This window comes from Otolemur garnettii, unplaced genomic scaffold (assembly GCF_000181295.1).
Source record: "Otolemur garnettii isolate 467f Iridium unplaced genomic scaffold, OtoGar3 scaffold00209, whole genome shotgun sequence".
NCBI classification, from domain to species: Eukaryota; Metazoa; Chordata; class Mammalia; order Primates; family Galagidae; genus Otolemur; species Otolemur garnettii.
Window position 1 is genome coordinate 2,157,600 of NW_003852604.1, and position 13,678 is coordinate 2,171,277.

At 42.5% G+C, this 13,678-nt stretch overlaps 1 protein-coding gene and 1 pseudogene across 1 annotated transcript in view; one reads left to right on the top strand and one right to left on the bottom strand.

The window, feature by feature from the left end:
- PATL1 (PAT1 homolog 1, processing body mRNA decay factor) overlaps nucleotides 1-5,047 on the bottom strand; it is a 30,673-nt gene extending 25,626 nt beyond the window's left edge. Inside the window, exon 1 of the mRNA XM_012812459.2 lies at nucleotides 4,903-5,047. The gene's annotated coding sequence lies outside the window, so the exon portion shown is untranslated. The remainder of the gene's footprint in view (nucleotides 1-4,902) is intronic.
- A 1,682-nt stretch (nucleotides 5,048-6,729) lies between these two features.
- Nucleotides 6,730-13,109, top strand: LOC100948055 (annotated as a pseudogene).
- Nucleotides 13,110-13,678: the final 569 nt, after the last annotated feature.

Here is a 13,678-nt window from a genome sequence, read left to right on the forward strand (position 1 = left end):
CTGTAGTCCCAGCTACTTGGGAGGCTGAGGCAAGAGAATCACTTAAGCCCAGGAGTTGGAGGTTGCTGTGAGCTGTGATGCCATAGCACTCTACCTAGGGTGACAGCTGGAGGCTCTGTTTCCAAAAAAAATTATTTTCCAAATTAAAAAAGTTCATTTTGTTACTAAATTGTTTATAATGCAGCAGAGTTCAAATTTGCATTGTTTTCACTTATCACTTCCGTATTCATGTTTGCTAACCCTACCAAATATGAATAATCCAGTTTTCCTTAACAGTATTTTAAAAACACTGAATAGCCATAGTCTCTGAAGACAGATCTGTTGCAAATTAACTGTTAATTATATGCTGTGTTACACTATCAAACACGTAAGCAAAGCAATCTATGTCACAGAATACCACTAACATTTTACATTTTTCTTACTCTTGTGAAAAATCATCTGAAGTGGTATGTCAGGTCTCATGTCCTTATTTTAAAAGAATATTTCAGCCCTACTTTTCAAGTGACTGAGTGAGATATCAGCAATAACTAATTAACCTATATCCTGACATGGGTTACTGAATTCCTGGCTGCTTCTATAAACTTTCACTTGTAATAACTCTGTAATAACTCCCCAGAAACTTTTTTTAAGACAGAGTCTCATTATGTTGCCCTCGGGAGAGTGCTATAGTATCACAGCTCACAGCAACCTCTAACTCTTTGGCTTAAGGAATTCTCTTGCCTCAGTCTCCTAAGCAGCTGGGACTACAAAGTGCCTGCCACAATGCCCAGCCTTTTTTTTTTTGGTAGTTGTCATTGTTGTTTGGCAGGCCCAGGCTGGGTTTGAACCCATCAGCTCTGGTGTATGTGGCTGGCGCCATAGCCGTTGGGCTACAGGTGCCAAGCCTAGAAACTCTTCTTATGGATATTTCTGAATAAGAACAAAATAAAGAGGAACTAGAGTTGATTTAATTTTAAGGCAATCTCAATTCCTAAACTTCATAAAAGCTATCAACAAAAGAGAAGCAGAAAGGATGAGGAGGCCTTCCAAGTGGAAGCAACAGATTTACAAAGATTCCTAAAAGACTGTTTTAAGCTAACTGGTAGTTTACGCTACTAATTGTATTTATAGTTACTCTTCCTCATTTGTTAAAATGAGAACAGTAACAGTACCTACCCTCACAAGGCTGCTGTGGGGAGTTAATAATATATGTAAAACTTTTAGAATGGTGCCTAGCATGTAATAAGCACCATGTAAGTGTAAGCTATCTTTAGAGAATGAGTTAGGATTTTTACAACACATTTATTGCTCTAAGATGAAGTAAACATTTTTTTGGGCAAAATACAGTAACGAGTTTCTTAAGAAAAGATGGCATCAGAAACTCTGCAGCCAGTAACCTAAAATACCCACTTAAAAAGAGGTATTATTCAAGATGCTGACTCCATGAATTAAAAATCATCAAATCCAAATATGTCAAAGGTCTCACATTTCACCTCCTATAAACTCTCTATACCAGCAGCAAGTCAACCCGTAGAGGGAAATCACACAAATCACAGGTTAACTTAGCAATTTTCTTTTCATAGTATTTATATCAAGATGTTATTAGGAATTCAGGTTTTCACATTATAATTAAGAATACTATACTCACTAGCCAGGCATTGTGGCAGGCGCCCGTAGTCCCAGCTACTTGGGAGGCTGAGGCAAAGAGAATCACTTTAAGCCCAAAAGTCTGAGGTTGCAGTGAGCTGACGCCATAGCACTCTACCAATGGTGCCAACAGCGACAAAGTGAGATTCTGTCTCAAAAAAAAAGAAGAATACTATGCTCTCAAAGGAAACAGTTCATCTTTGGATATCTTTTCTCCATTATAAACTTTGTTGACCAAAGAGTTCTTCCTAGTTATCCATCTTCCCTAGGGTATAACCTGGGCTAACCATATGCTATTTCATTGCCTTTCCTTTGTAGTACCTGTCTTATACTTGTACCACAAGGGCTTTTTCAACATGTGTATACTTTTCTTTTTTTCCTTATTAAATGAAACACAGTTCTGCACATTCCTAACATTCTTTTCTTCTTTTTTTAAATTTTGGTCAAACTGTTGGCTTAGGCAATCCTTCTGACTCAGCCTCCCAAGTACCTGGGACTAGAGGAATGTGCCACCATACCTGGCTAATTTTTAAATTTTCTATAGAAATAAGGTCTCACTATGTTGCTTTAACTGTTCCGAACTTCTGACCTCAAGTGATCCATCTACCTTGGCCTCCTAAATTACTGGGATTACAGGTATGAACCTTTGCACATGGCCTCAACAACATCTTTTTTTTCTTTTTTTTTTTTTTTGTGAGACAGTTTCACTCAGTCACGCTGGGGTTGAGTACCATGGCATCGTCATAGCTCACAGTAACTTCAAGTGATTCTCTTGCTTCAGCCACCCAAGTAGCTGGGACTACAGGTGCCTGCCACAACATCTGGCTATTTTTTCGAGACGGGGGTCTTGCTCTTGCTTAGGCTGGTTTTGAACTGCTGAGCTCAATCAATCTGCCTGCCTTGGCTCCCAAGAGTGCTGGGATTACAGGCAATGAGCCACCGCACCCGGCCCTTAACATCCTTTGAAGGTAACATTTTTCCCATCTTATGAGGGGAAATGAAAACTCAGGAAAGGAAAAAAAAAGTGTTCATAGAATTCTGGAAGTCAGTGAGAAGGCAAGACCATTCCCAATCTGTCCAGGTTCCAAACTGAAGACAAAGTTACTATGCTGCCTTATCTTACTATAATGTCTATAAATTGATTCCATCAACTTCATTCTAATACTGAGAATTTTTGAAAAATGGTAATATTTAGTACAATATTTTAATAGAAAAAGAATTTTAGAAATAGGTACACAATGTATTTGGTTTCTATTATATTCAATTGGTTATTACTAATCTATCTCCCCAAATATAAACTGCAATTTGTATATGTTCCCTGCCTGTATAATTCTACTTTATGTTTCTTTCTCTGTGATTTTCATGGAGAGGGAGAACCGCATCATCTGTCAACATGTCATCCTCCTGGACAATTTCATCACCTAACCTAAGGCTATAATCCAAAAGGTCCTTGATCTTGACTCTCTCCCACTGTAAGTCTAGCTTCTACTTTCTTTTTTTCTTTTAAGAGTCTCACTTCGTCGCCCTTAGTAGAGTGTAGTAACATCACGGCTCACAGCAACCTCCAGCTCTTGGGCGTAGGTGATTCTCTTGCCTGAGCCTCCCAAGTAGCTGGGACTACTGGTGCTCACCACAATGCCCGGCTCTTTTTCTGCTGTTGTTGCAGTTTGGCTGGGGCCTGGTTTGAACCTGCCACCCTTGGTATATGGGGCTGGCACCCTACTCACTGAGCCACAGGTGCTACCCTAGCTTCTACTTTCAAACCTTTCCTCGCTGCTCCCAGTAGTGAAAGTTTTAGCTTTCTACTGAATTTTTTAAATGATTTACAATAATAAACTTTTTCATTTTTGCCAGTTCATTCAACTTAATCTAAGCATTAATAAATTTAATTATTAAATTGTTTAAGTCACTGAAAAACCAGTACCCATTATAACACTTTAAGACTTCTTATTTATTTTTGATACTCAATGTCTTGGGATTATCTACTACTGGTAAATTTCCTCTTCTTCCTCACTCCTTAGTTTTGAGTATATGTTACACAGACAGAAGTGGTATGACTCCAAGGAAATCACACATACTTACACATCCCAACATAAATGTAATTGCTGCTTTTCAACACCACGGCCTAAGCAAAAATATCAGCACTGACTTTTACCTATTCATTTGAAAATACAGTTTAACTTCTTAGTCTACTTATTCTAATCTTGTTCTAGGGAGCATCTGTTCTCAAACTTTATCATAGAAGTTTCCTTCTTAAATTCTCTATCTCATTATTTATAAACTCTGTGACCTGTAAACTTAGTTTGGCTCTTTAACTTTTTTCAGCTCTTAGAATATTCTATCTATCTACAGGGATGGAAAAAATTTCATCCAAAGCACAACACTTTTCTAACTTAGGAAGATTTTCTATGACCAAGATTCTTGGTATAAAAAAATTTTTACTTTTTTAAAGATACAATAAGACAACTCCTCAGTTAAAAGATACACTTATAGCAGACTGAATTTAAAAACACATACCTACATACTAGAATCTGAATTTTACTAGTCCACTAGTTTTCCTTCAGTCATATGTTCTACAAATAAAAATTCTTCTCAACTACAATTTTAAATCTCTTTTAAATGTCTGCTTCTCTAGACATTTGAATGTTTTTTTTTCTTTTTTCCTTAGAATTCCTTTTCCAGAATGTCTTTCTTTTATTCTTTTTTTTTTGAGACAGAGTCTCACTTTGTCACCCCTAGTACAGTGCCACGGCATCACAGCTCACAGCAATCTCAAACTCCTGAGAGATTCTCTTGCCTCAGCCTCCCAACTAGTTGGGACGATAGGCACCCACCACAACGCCCAGCTATTTTTTTTGTTGTAGTTGTCATTGTTGTTGGGCAGGCCCAGGCTGGGTTTGAACCCGCCAGCCCTGGTGTATGTGGCCACCACCCTAGCCACTGAGCTATAGGTGCCAAACCCAGAATGAATTTCTTACAGTAGCAACTAAGAGCCACAGGTCATATAGCCAGAAGGGACAGGGCTTAGAGAATAAGCCTGGTTTAGAATACCTTGTTTTCTAGGTGAGGCAAAAGGATGCCTGGAGGAGCAGAATGGATTCTTCCAGTAAACAATGAACTACTCAGACTAAGATCAAGAACCCAAGTATTGCTTGCCAAATCAGTGAATAAGGTTACTTCTACCAAGTAACAATGACTCCTACAAAGCACTTTTATAAGAAGCATTTGAAAAGATAGAGAGGCCAAATGATATTATAAGAGAAAGATGTCACATACCAACTGCACCTGACCCAAATGTATCATCATTGAATTGATCAATCTCTTCATCTTCTTCTCCCAGGCCCTGAAATGCATCTTCATCTTCATCTAGAGGACAATCCTCCAAAGACTAAAAGAAAAAAGACATTAGCTATTCATGAAACTCACATCTTTAAAAAAGGTTCTAAAAATATTCACCTTACCTTTTCAATGAATGTGAAAGTTTCATTATGACTTTTTTAAAAGATGGCATTTTTTTTCCACTCCCCAATTTCCCTAATATTGGAGGATTTCATTATCTTTCCTTCAGTTTCTATTTCCTATTTCTTATTTCATTTAACTCTCCCCACAAGCATTCTATTTCTCTATTTTATCAAGAATCTAATAATAGCATTTCCTCATGCAACTGAGAAATTAGGCCTATGACTTCCTTTACATCACTGGTTGGAATAGTGATGACAATTAAAAATGAACACTATTATCTTGCTCAAGTTTTATGTATTTTTCAGCAAAATTATCATTTTCCTAATTATATTCATGTCATCTTTTCAACTACTTATCCCCTTTTAAAGCTTTTTCTTCATTTTTCATCCTTGCCTTCTATAGACCTGGATTTTTTTTTTTTTTTTAGAGACAGAGTCTCACTATATTGCCCTTGGTAGAGTGCCATAGCGTCACAGCTCACAGCAACCTCCAACTCCTGGGCTTAGGTGATGATTCTCTTGCCTCCGCCTTCTGAGTAGCTGGGACTGACTACAGGTGCCCACCACAACACCTGGCTATTTTTTTCTTGCAGTTTGGCTGGGGCCGGGTTTGAACCTGCCACCCTGGGTATCTGGGGCCGGCACCCTACCCACTGAGCCACAGGTGCCACCCTAGACCTTAACTTTTAATGATAAAACAAAAAGCTAAGTTTTTGCAACCACAATTAAGTGAACTCTGGAAAAGCTGTGATACCACAAATTCAGCTTCTGGCTTCACTCTTACAAGCAGGGCAAACATGGGTAAGTCATTGTTTCTGATTAACTCATCAAATACTTTCAAGAATCTACTGTATCTAATTAGGGCTTTGTGCCAGATTCATCTTATATGTGTCCTATTTTAAACATTTTTTCCCCTTCACTTCAGTTTTATACAACTGATTCATTCTCCAAGTTTTCTTTAATAAGAAAAACCTGACGTTTGGTCTTGGATCACTCCTATCTAGTCTGTTGCCAGTTTTCAAAGATTCAGAATTGGAATTCCACATTCTATCAGTATGTGGATGTTCGATATAAACTCCTCGCTTGGCTATCTCTTACCTAAACTGTTCCCCCCAAAAACGTTAGGCCAAAGAGCCGTTCTACTCATCCTAGAGACAAATCAGGCACGCAACCACTACTTTATCAGAGGCAACTTCCAGCAGTAATCACAAACATCTATTTAACCAAATCACAGCTTTTCAACATCGAAAATACTGCCAGGATTCATCCAGATCAATTCTTTCATTCTACAAATCTAGAAACTTTACAACCAGAGATTAGGAGTAGCTCAAGGTCACACAGTGAGCTAGGGACAGGATCAGGACTTTGTTGCTGTAGCTACCATCTCGGGACTGTCACCAAAACCGTGTCTCCTTTCATTAGCCCAGAAGGAACTTCTGCAGGACACGCCCCCCTCCCACCTCGGAGCTCTCTTTAGTCAGTCGCCCGGGTCGAAGGGCAGGTTCAGGCCCCTGGGACTTGCCGGTGGCCAGAGTGTATGGAAGGAGGGTGTGGGAACGTAACTGGAGATGGGGGTGGGAGTTCCGGGTCTAGGGCGGGAAACTTGTCTCTTGAGCATTCCTCGGTGACTCTTTCTCAAGAAATGCCACCAGGCAGGTGCAATACTCTCCCCTCAGTGACTCCACCAGGGGTGGGGCTGGGGGTGCTCTGGTTAAGGAACGTAACGGGCCCTCCCTACACCAAAACGGAGGCCAGCTCTCCCCAGCGGCAACTAATGGGACAGTCCCACCCCTTGAAGCCCGCTCATAGCCCCAGGATTAAACCCGCGACACCAGGTTAGTCCGGCAGGGCTCTGTCTCAAGGCTCCCGCAGCCCACCCCCGCCCATAAGGAGCCGCGGGACAGGCGCCCCCGGGGCGAGAGAGGAAAAGGGGCGCGTGAGGGAAGGAGGGGTCACTTCCGGTCGCAAAAACTCACCTCGTAGCGGAACATTCTTGGGGAGGGGGGGAGGGAGCGGGGAGGGGAGTGGGGGGAGGGAGGGAAGAAGTGCTGACTCCCCGGCTCCTCCGTTCGTGGGTCCTCCACCGGCTCGCGACCCCTGGCCGCTGCCGTACGCCGGAGCGTGCGTGGGAACGTGCGCAGGCGCGCCTCAGGCAGGACTGCCGCCCCGCACCGCGCCCGGCGGCGGCTGCGCGGGGACGGATTTGGCGTCTCGCGTCCTAGTCTCGGCGGCGGGAAGGAGGTCCCGTGGCGAGAGACTGCGCACGCGCTGGCCTTCAAGGGCTTCCCAGGGTTCAGAACTCGCGGCTCCGCCTCCTGTGTCTCTGAGTCGGCCCGGCCAGGCGCGCCGGGCTGGGAGGCCAGTCACGAGTTTTCCGTCAGCGACCGGGCGGAGAAAACCCTTGTGATTGTCACAAGATATGACTTCGAAGATTCCTGGCCTTAGCCTGGGCTGGGAGATATGGAGATACCTGGGCTGTTTTTCCAGCGTTCAGCACGCTCTTCGGCCTGCTCGGGAGTCTTCCTTTGTGGTCTGCACCTTCTGGAGAATAGGATGCAAAGTTCGTGGTCCCTGAAAGGGGCAGACTTCGTCACCACTTTTCAGCGGCTTGTCTCCTGCTGAATCAAAAGCAGGTCAGGGCTGTGATTTATGTGGCTTAAGGTGATGAAGGCGCCTGTTCTTTTTTTTAAAAAAGCCGAAGACATATCTGGGGAGGTTTAACTAGGGTGATATTTTTAGGCCCCAGGTGCGTCAGGCACGTGGAGTGAGAGAGCCATAAAGGGCAGCACTCCTGAGCCGGGACAGCTGTGAGATCTTCCAGCCTGGGTGACGCCGCTCCTGAGAGGATCGAGCTCAGGAAAGAATGCGTCCGGCTTACAAGCCTGGGCACCCTGGTTCTAGAAGTCTCTTTGGCGGTTTGTTACTTCCTCAGGCATTCTGTATGCCCTTTGAGCCCGTTTGAACTAGTCCTACTATCCCCCAACGAAGACTAAATTTGCACCACAAAGAATGAATTCTTGTGGAATTCTCAACCCATTTCTTTATGTATTTTCTTTTCCTTCCCTTTAAAAAAAATTTTTTTTTCCTAGGAGACGGGGTCTCACTTGGCTCTGGCTGGTCTCTAACTCCTGAGTCAGAAGACCCACCCACCTCGGCTTCCCAGAGTGCTAGGGGGCGTGAGTCACCAGCCTCTTTGCTTTTTATTTTAGAAGTGTCTCTATCTGTCACCCCGGCTGGTGAGCAGTGCCAAGATCATAGATCACTGCAGCTTCGAACTTCTGAGCTCAAGCAGTCCTCTTGACTCAGCTTCGCAAGTAGCTAGGACTCCGGGCACGCAGCTATTTTAAAAATTTTTGTAGCGGTTGTGTCTGGATATGTTGCCCAGGCAGGTGACTCCTGGCCTCACACGATCCTTTTGCCTATCCCAAAAGCTGGGATAACAGATGTAAGACATCCACAGGCCTCTCAGTATCCTAAAATGAAGCCTCGCCTACTGATGGCATGCAGTAAATTCCTTACACATTAGTGTTGATTGGATCAATCAGACATTGAGTACTGGAAACAGTGGATTTCGACTTAGAAGTTGTAGGTGGGAATCAGTGCTTTGTCAGCGGATATGAGACGTTGGACAACTTACATAAGCATCTCAGAGCCTTAGTTTCTTTGTAAAAATGGTACATTACCTGTATGGCAGAGTAGTGGTTCAGTGACAGGATGATACTAATATTACTACTAGTGACTAAAGGCTGCCTGGCCCTCTGCTATATGCTTTATAAATGGATTTTCTCATTGAATCTGTTCTTATGAGCCTCAGTGATGTAGGTACTACTATTTTTTTTCCACTTTATAGATGAGGAACATAAGGATTAGAGACATTGAGTAATTCGCCTCAAAGCACCCAGTGGCAAATGGGAAAGCTGGCAGCTGAGATTTGTCTGACTCCAGAATCTCTTAATATCAATGCCAAAGTAACAAAAACAATTGTTTGTGTGAGCCAAGCTTGAATCTTAAAGAGGTGGAGCAACTCTTTCATTGGCTCAAGCCCATAGTACAGTGGTTAGGGTGCCAGCCACATACACCAAGGCTGGCAGGTTCCAACTGGCTGGGTCAGCTAAACAACAATGACAACTGCAATAAAAAAATAGCCGGGCTCCTGTAGTCCCAGCTACTTGGGAAGCTGAAACAAGAGATTTGCTTTGCTTAAGCCCAAGAGTTTGAGGTTTACTGTAAGCTGTGACACCACAGCACTCTACCAAGGGTAACATAGTGAGACTGTCTCAAAAAAAAAAAAAAAGTGGACTAGGCCAGGGATAAGATGATAATTGATTTCAAGCATGCATGGAACCTTATAAAACATTGAGGCAACAGTAGGTTTTAACAATTCCTAAAGAATTGGAGCTATGTAGACCAAGGGTTGGCAAATTATAACCTAGGCTGAATCTAGTCAGCTACCTTTTTTTGTAAGTAAGGTTTTATTGGAATATAGCTATCCTCATTTATTTATTTTGGTTGCTTTAATCTTATAAAGGTAGAGTTGAATGGATACTGTATGGCCTACAAAACTTACAATATTTACTGTGTGACCCCTTACAAAAAGAGTTTGCTTATCCCTTATGTTGTAGATCTTGTTTTCTGATCATTATGTTAGAAATCAATAGAAAAATAAACTGGGAAAAAAATCTTACATTTTCAGAAAAAAAATTTAAAAACTAATTCATGGATTAAATAAGAAAACATAAGGCTGGGCACTGTGGGAGGCCAAGGTGGGTAGATTGCCTGAGCTCACAGGTTTGAGACCAGCCTGAGCCAGAGTGAGACCTTGCCTCTAAAAATAGCCAAGTAGCACAGTGGTTATGGCGTCAGCCACATACACCAAGGCTGGCAGGTTGGAACCCAGCCCCAGGAAGCTAAACAACAATGACAACTACAAGAAAATAAAATAGCCAGGGGTTGTGGCAGGTGCCTATAGTACCAGCTACTTGGGAGGCTGAGACAAGAGAATCACTTAAGCCCAAGAGTTTGAGGTTGCTGTGAACTATAACACCATGGCACTCTACTGAAGGTGACAAAATGAGACTCTGTAAATAAATAAATAAAACATAATGGAAAGTAAAAAATATATGTAGAGCTAAATGATAAACATTAACATATGAAAACTTTTAGGATACAGTTGAAACTTTATTTAAGAAAATAAGAATGCCTGAATGTAAGTGAACTATGGAATAAATCTAAAAAAAGTATAAAGAAAGAATGCAGAGCAGAAATTAAAGACACAGAAAACAGGGTGTCATACACAGGATAAACAAAATTTCTTATTTTCTTTTTTATAACACCTGTGTGTGAGATAGATTGAAAGTCCCTTTAAGAGAATAATGTGGCTTTTTCTTGAGTTGCATAATAGATCCATTATTAAAATGAAGGTACAAATTCTTTTCACAAGGTTCAGCAAGTCTGAAGAGTGTCCCTTTTGTGGATGGGAGAAGAGAGATGTCTGCATGCCACGTAGGTGGAAGAGGCTTTTGGCAGCTTAGAAAGGGTATCAGTTAGAGCCACCACATTGGCTTTCTTTGGTGTCATCTGTGCTTTCTCCAGATATTTTAAATATGTTGTGATATTTATAGATGTTATACATTCTTTTTTAAAGAACTGTAAAAAACACATCACAAGTTACTTTCTTGTGAGACTAGCTTCAGATGAAATTTACATCAGTCAGTACACATCTCTAAAACAGTGATTCCAAACTTGAGCATGCCTCAGAACCAACAGGAGGATTTTTTAGAACACAGACTGCTAGGTCCCATCCCCAGAGTTTCTGTTTCAGTATGTTCAAAGTCGAGCCTGAGAATTTGTGTTTAACAAGTTCCCAGATGATGCAGATTCTAGTTCTGGGACCACATTTTAAGAACCCACATTGTCCATGAGTGCTTGACAGGTTATGGAGAAAAAAGAGTACTGGGTTGCACTTACGGTGTCATTTCTCACGTAGTCAAAAAAATTTACAACAAACCTGCCCCTTGGGGCAACAGATTTTAGAAAAAAAGAATTACATAACAAAAATATGTTCAAGGCAAATTTGTAGTAGATTATACATGGCAATGAATTCTCTGACAGTTTTCTTGATGAATGAGATTTTCTCCCCCTTTCCTCAAATTTGGACTGAAATTTTACTGCTTTGATCAATACTGTATAAAAGAGATGATGTACCAGTTCTGGACTAGTCTTTAAGAAGATTGACAGTGGGGCTTGGTGAAGTGGCTCATGCCTGCAATCCCAGCACTCTGGGAGGCCAAGGTGAGTGGATTGCTTGAGCTCAGGAGTTTGAAAACAGCCTAAGCAGGAGCAAGACCCCATCTCTACTTAGAAAAAAAAAGAAAAAGAAAAATTAGCCAGGCATGGTTCCAGCTACTCGGAAGACTGAGACAAAGGATCACTTGAGCCTGAGGTTGCTGTGAGCTATGAGCCATGCAGTTTACCTTTGGTGATAGAGTGAAACTCTGTCTGAAATAAACATTTGTAAAGTCCATGTAAAATATCTAGCTACTTTGCTGAAGAGATCACATGGAAAGGCCCCAAAACTACATGGACAGAGGGAGTGGTCCAGCTGTATTCAGTTTATCATTGATCCCAGTCAAAGTACTAAGTATGTGAATGAAGTCTTGGACTCCCACACCAGCTCAGCTAGCAAGAGAATATTGAATGATTCCATTCACTTCCATGTGGAACACAAGAATCACGTAGCTAAGCCTTTCCCAAATTCCTGACTCATAAAATCCTGATACATAATAAAATGGTTGCAGTTTTAAGCCACAACATTTTGGAGTAGTTCATTACTCACTAATACATAACTGGACCAAGTCTGCTTAGAAAATTATATAAAATTTGGCTTCACTGGCTTGTGTGTATGTGGGCAGTAACTCTTGGTACAGCCTGCACAGCTACCATACCACTGGCAACCACTACCCAGATGCCAGCCACAGCTGGCTGCTGCCCAAACTGCACTCTGCTGGTTAAGATACCAGTATGGGCTCGGCGCCTATAGCTCAACCGGCTAAGGCGCCAGCCACGTACACCTAAGGTGTCGGGTTCGAATCCCCAGCCCGGACCCGCCAAACAACGATGATGGCTGCAACCAAAAAAATAGCCGGGCGTTGTGGCGGGCGCCTGTGGTCCCAGCTACTTGGGAGGCGGAGGCAGGAGACTCGCTTGAGCCCAGGAGTTGGAGGTTGCTGTGAGCTGTAATGCCACGGCACTCTGCCCAGGAGGACAGCTTGAGGCTCTGTCTCCAAAAAAAAAAAAAAAAAAAAAAAAAAAAAGATACCAGTATGAATACTCTTAACAGAGGTCTGCTGTCTGACTCCATGACTGATGTCCCTGTCGACAGAGATGTGGCTGCCTGTACTTGTGCTGTTGAGAGTCTAGTGGATGCTGAAGAGGAGCTCAAGATTGAGCTCATGAAGGTGGAAAAGGAAACTGTTACCCTGTGCCAGGTCTTGGCAGCAAAGAGAAGCACTTCAGTGAGCTCAAGAAAAGGTGGAGCCTCTCCACTTTGTGGGGGCATGAGGCAGAGCCTGTCCAGGAGCTGGCATAATGTGCCAAGTCTCTAACACCTATGCAAAAACTTATGAGAAACTCTGAGAGTGGAATGAGAAAGTGTAAGAAGACTCAAGAAACTCTCCCACAAGCAGGACTGAAGACTTCAGCTGCCTTGTCCACAGTGGGATCTGCCGTCAGCAAGAAGCTGGAGACCTGAGAGCTGATCTGTTCTTATACTTCTTTAGCAGCTGTTCCATCCATCCCTTGATAAGTATGCTGGCCATGACAAACTCTGCAGCCTTCAAGTCTTTTAAAGACCCAGTTGGGACCATAAAGTCTAAGGTTGTGGATGACAGAAAGAACTGCATTGATAACCTCCCTTCCCCAAATAGGAGTGGTGAACAGCCCCCATCAGGTTGCTGCCTTTCTAAGCCCATAGTAGCTTTGGCCAGCCACAGAACACATGCAAGCCCACCCTACTCATCATAGCTGTAACTCTGTGAAGCAGAGCATCCAGCCCTGGCAAATGAACAGAGTCAGTTAGAACATAGTTGTGCCTGTCTACATGAAGATGTGGCTGCTGTGTTCTCATAAATTAGAGAACACAGATGTTTTACACTAAAGTTTGTAGATGAAGTAGATCGTTGTGTCAGTCTTCCTAGGGTGCCGGAAGTGTACAGGGAGGAGAATTCAAAGAGGTAGCTAGCCAAAGCCCAAGCTCCCTTGGGCATCCTGTTAGCTCATTAGGACAGCAAAGGGGTGAAGAATCATTACTATGAAACAAGTGGCATTTTTGCTCATCTCCTCCCCCAACTCACAGAAGGAATACAGGAAAACCTTACCTGATCTGAAATTTTTTTATCTCAAGAGGCTGAATAAGAAAAATCCATTTTCTGAGTCCTCCAGAAAGAAAACTGATGAGCACAGCAGCTGCCTAATTGTCCATAGTAATCTAATAATGTAGCAGCTTTAAGAAAAACAAATTCGGCTTGGCGCCTGTGGCTCAAGTGGCTAAGGCGCCAGCCACATACACCTAAGGTGGCGGGTTTGAATCCCCA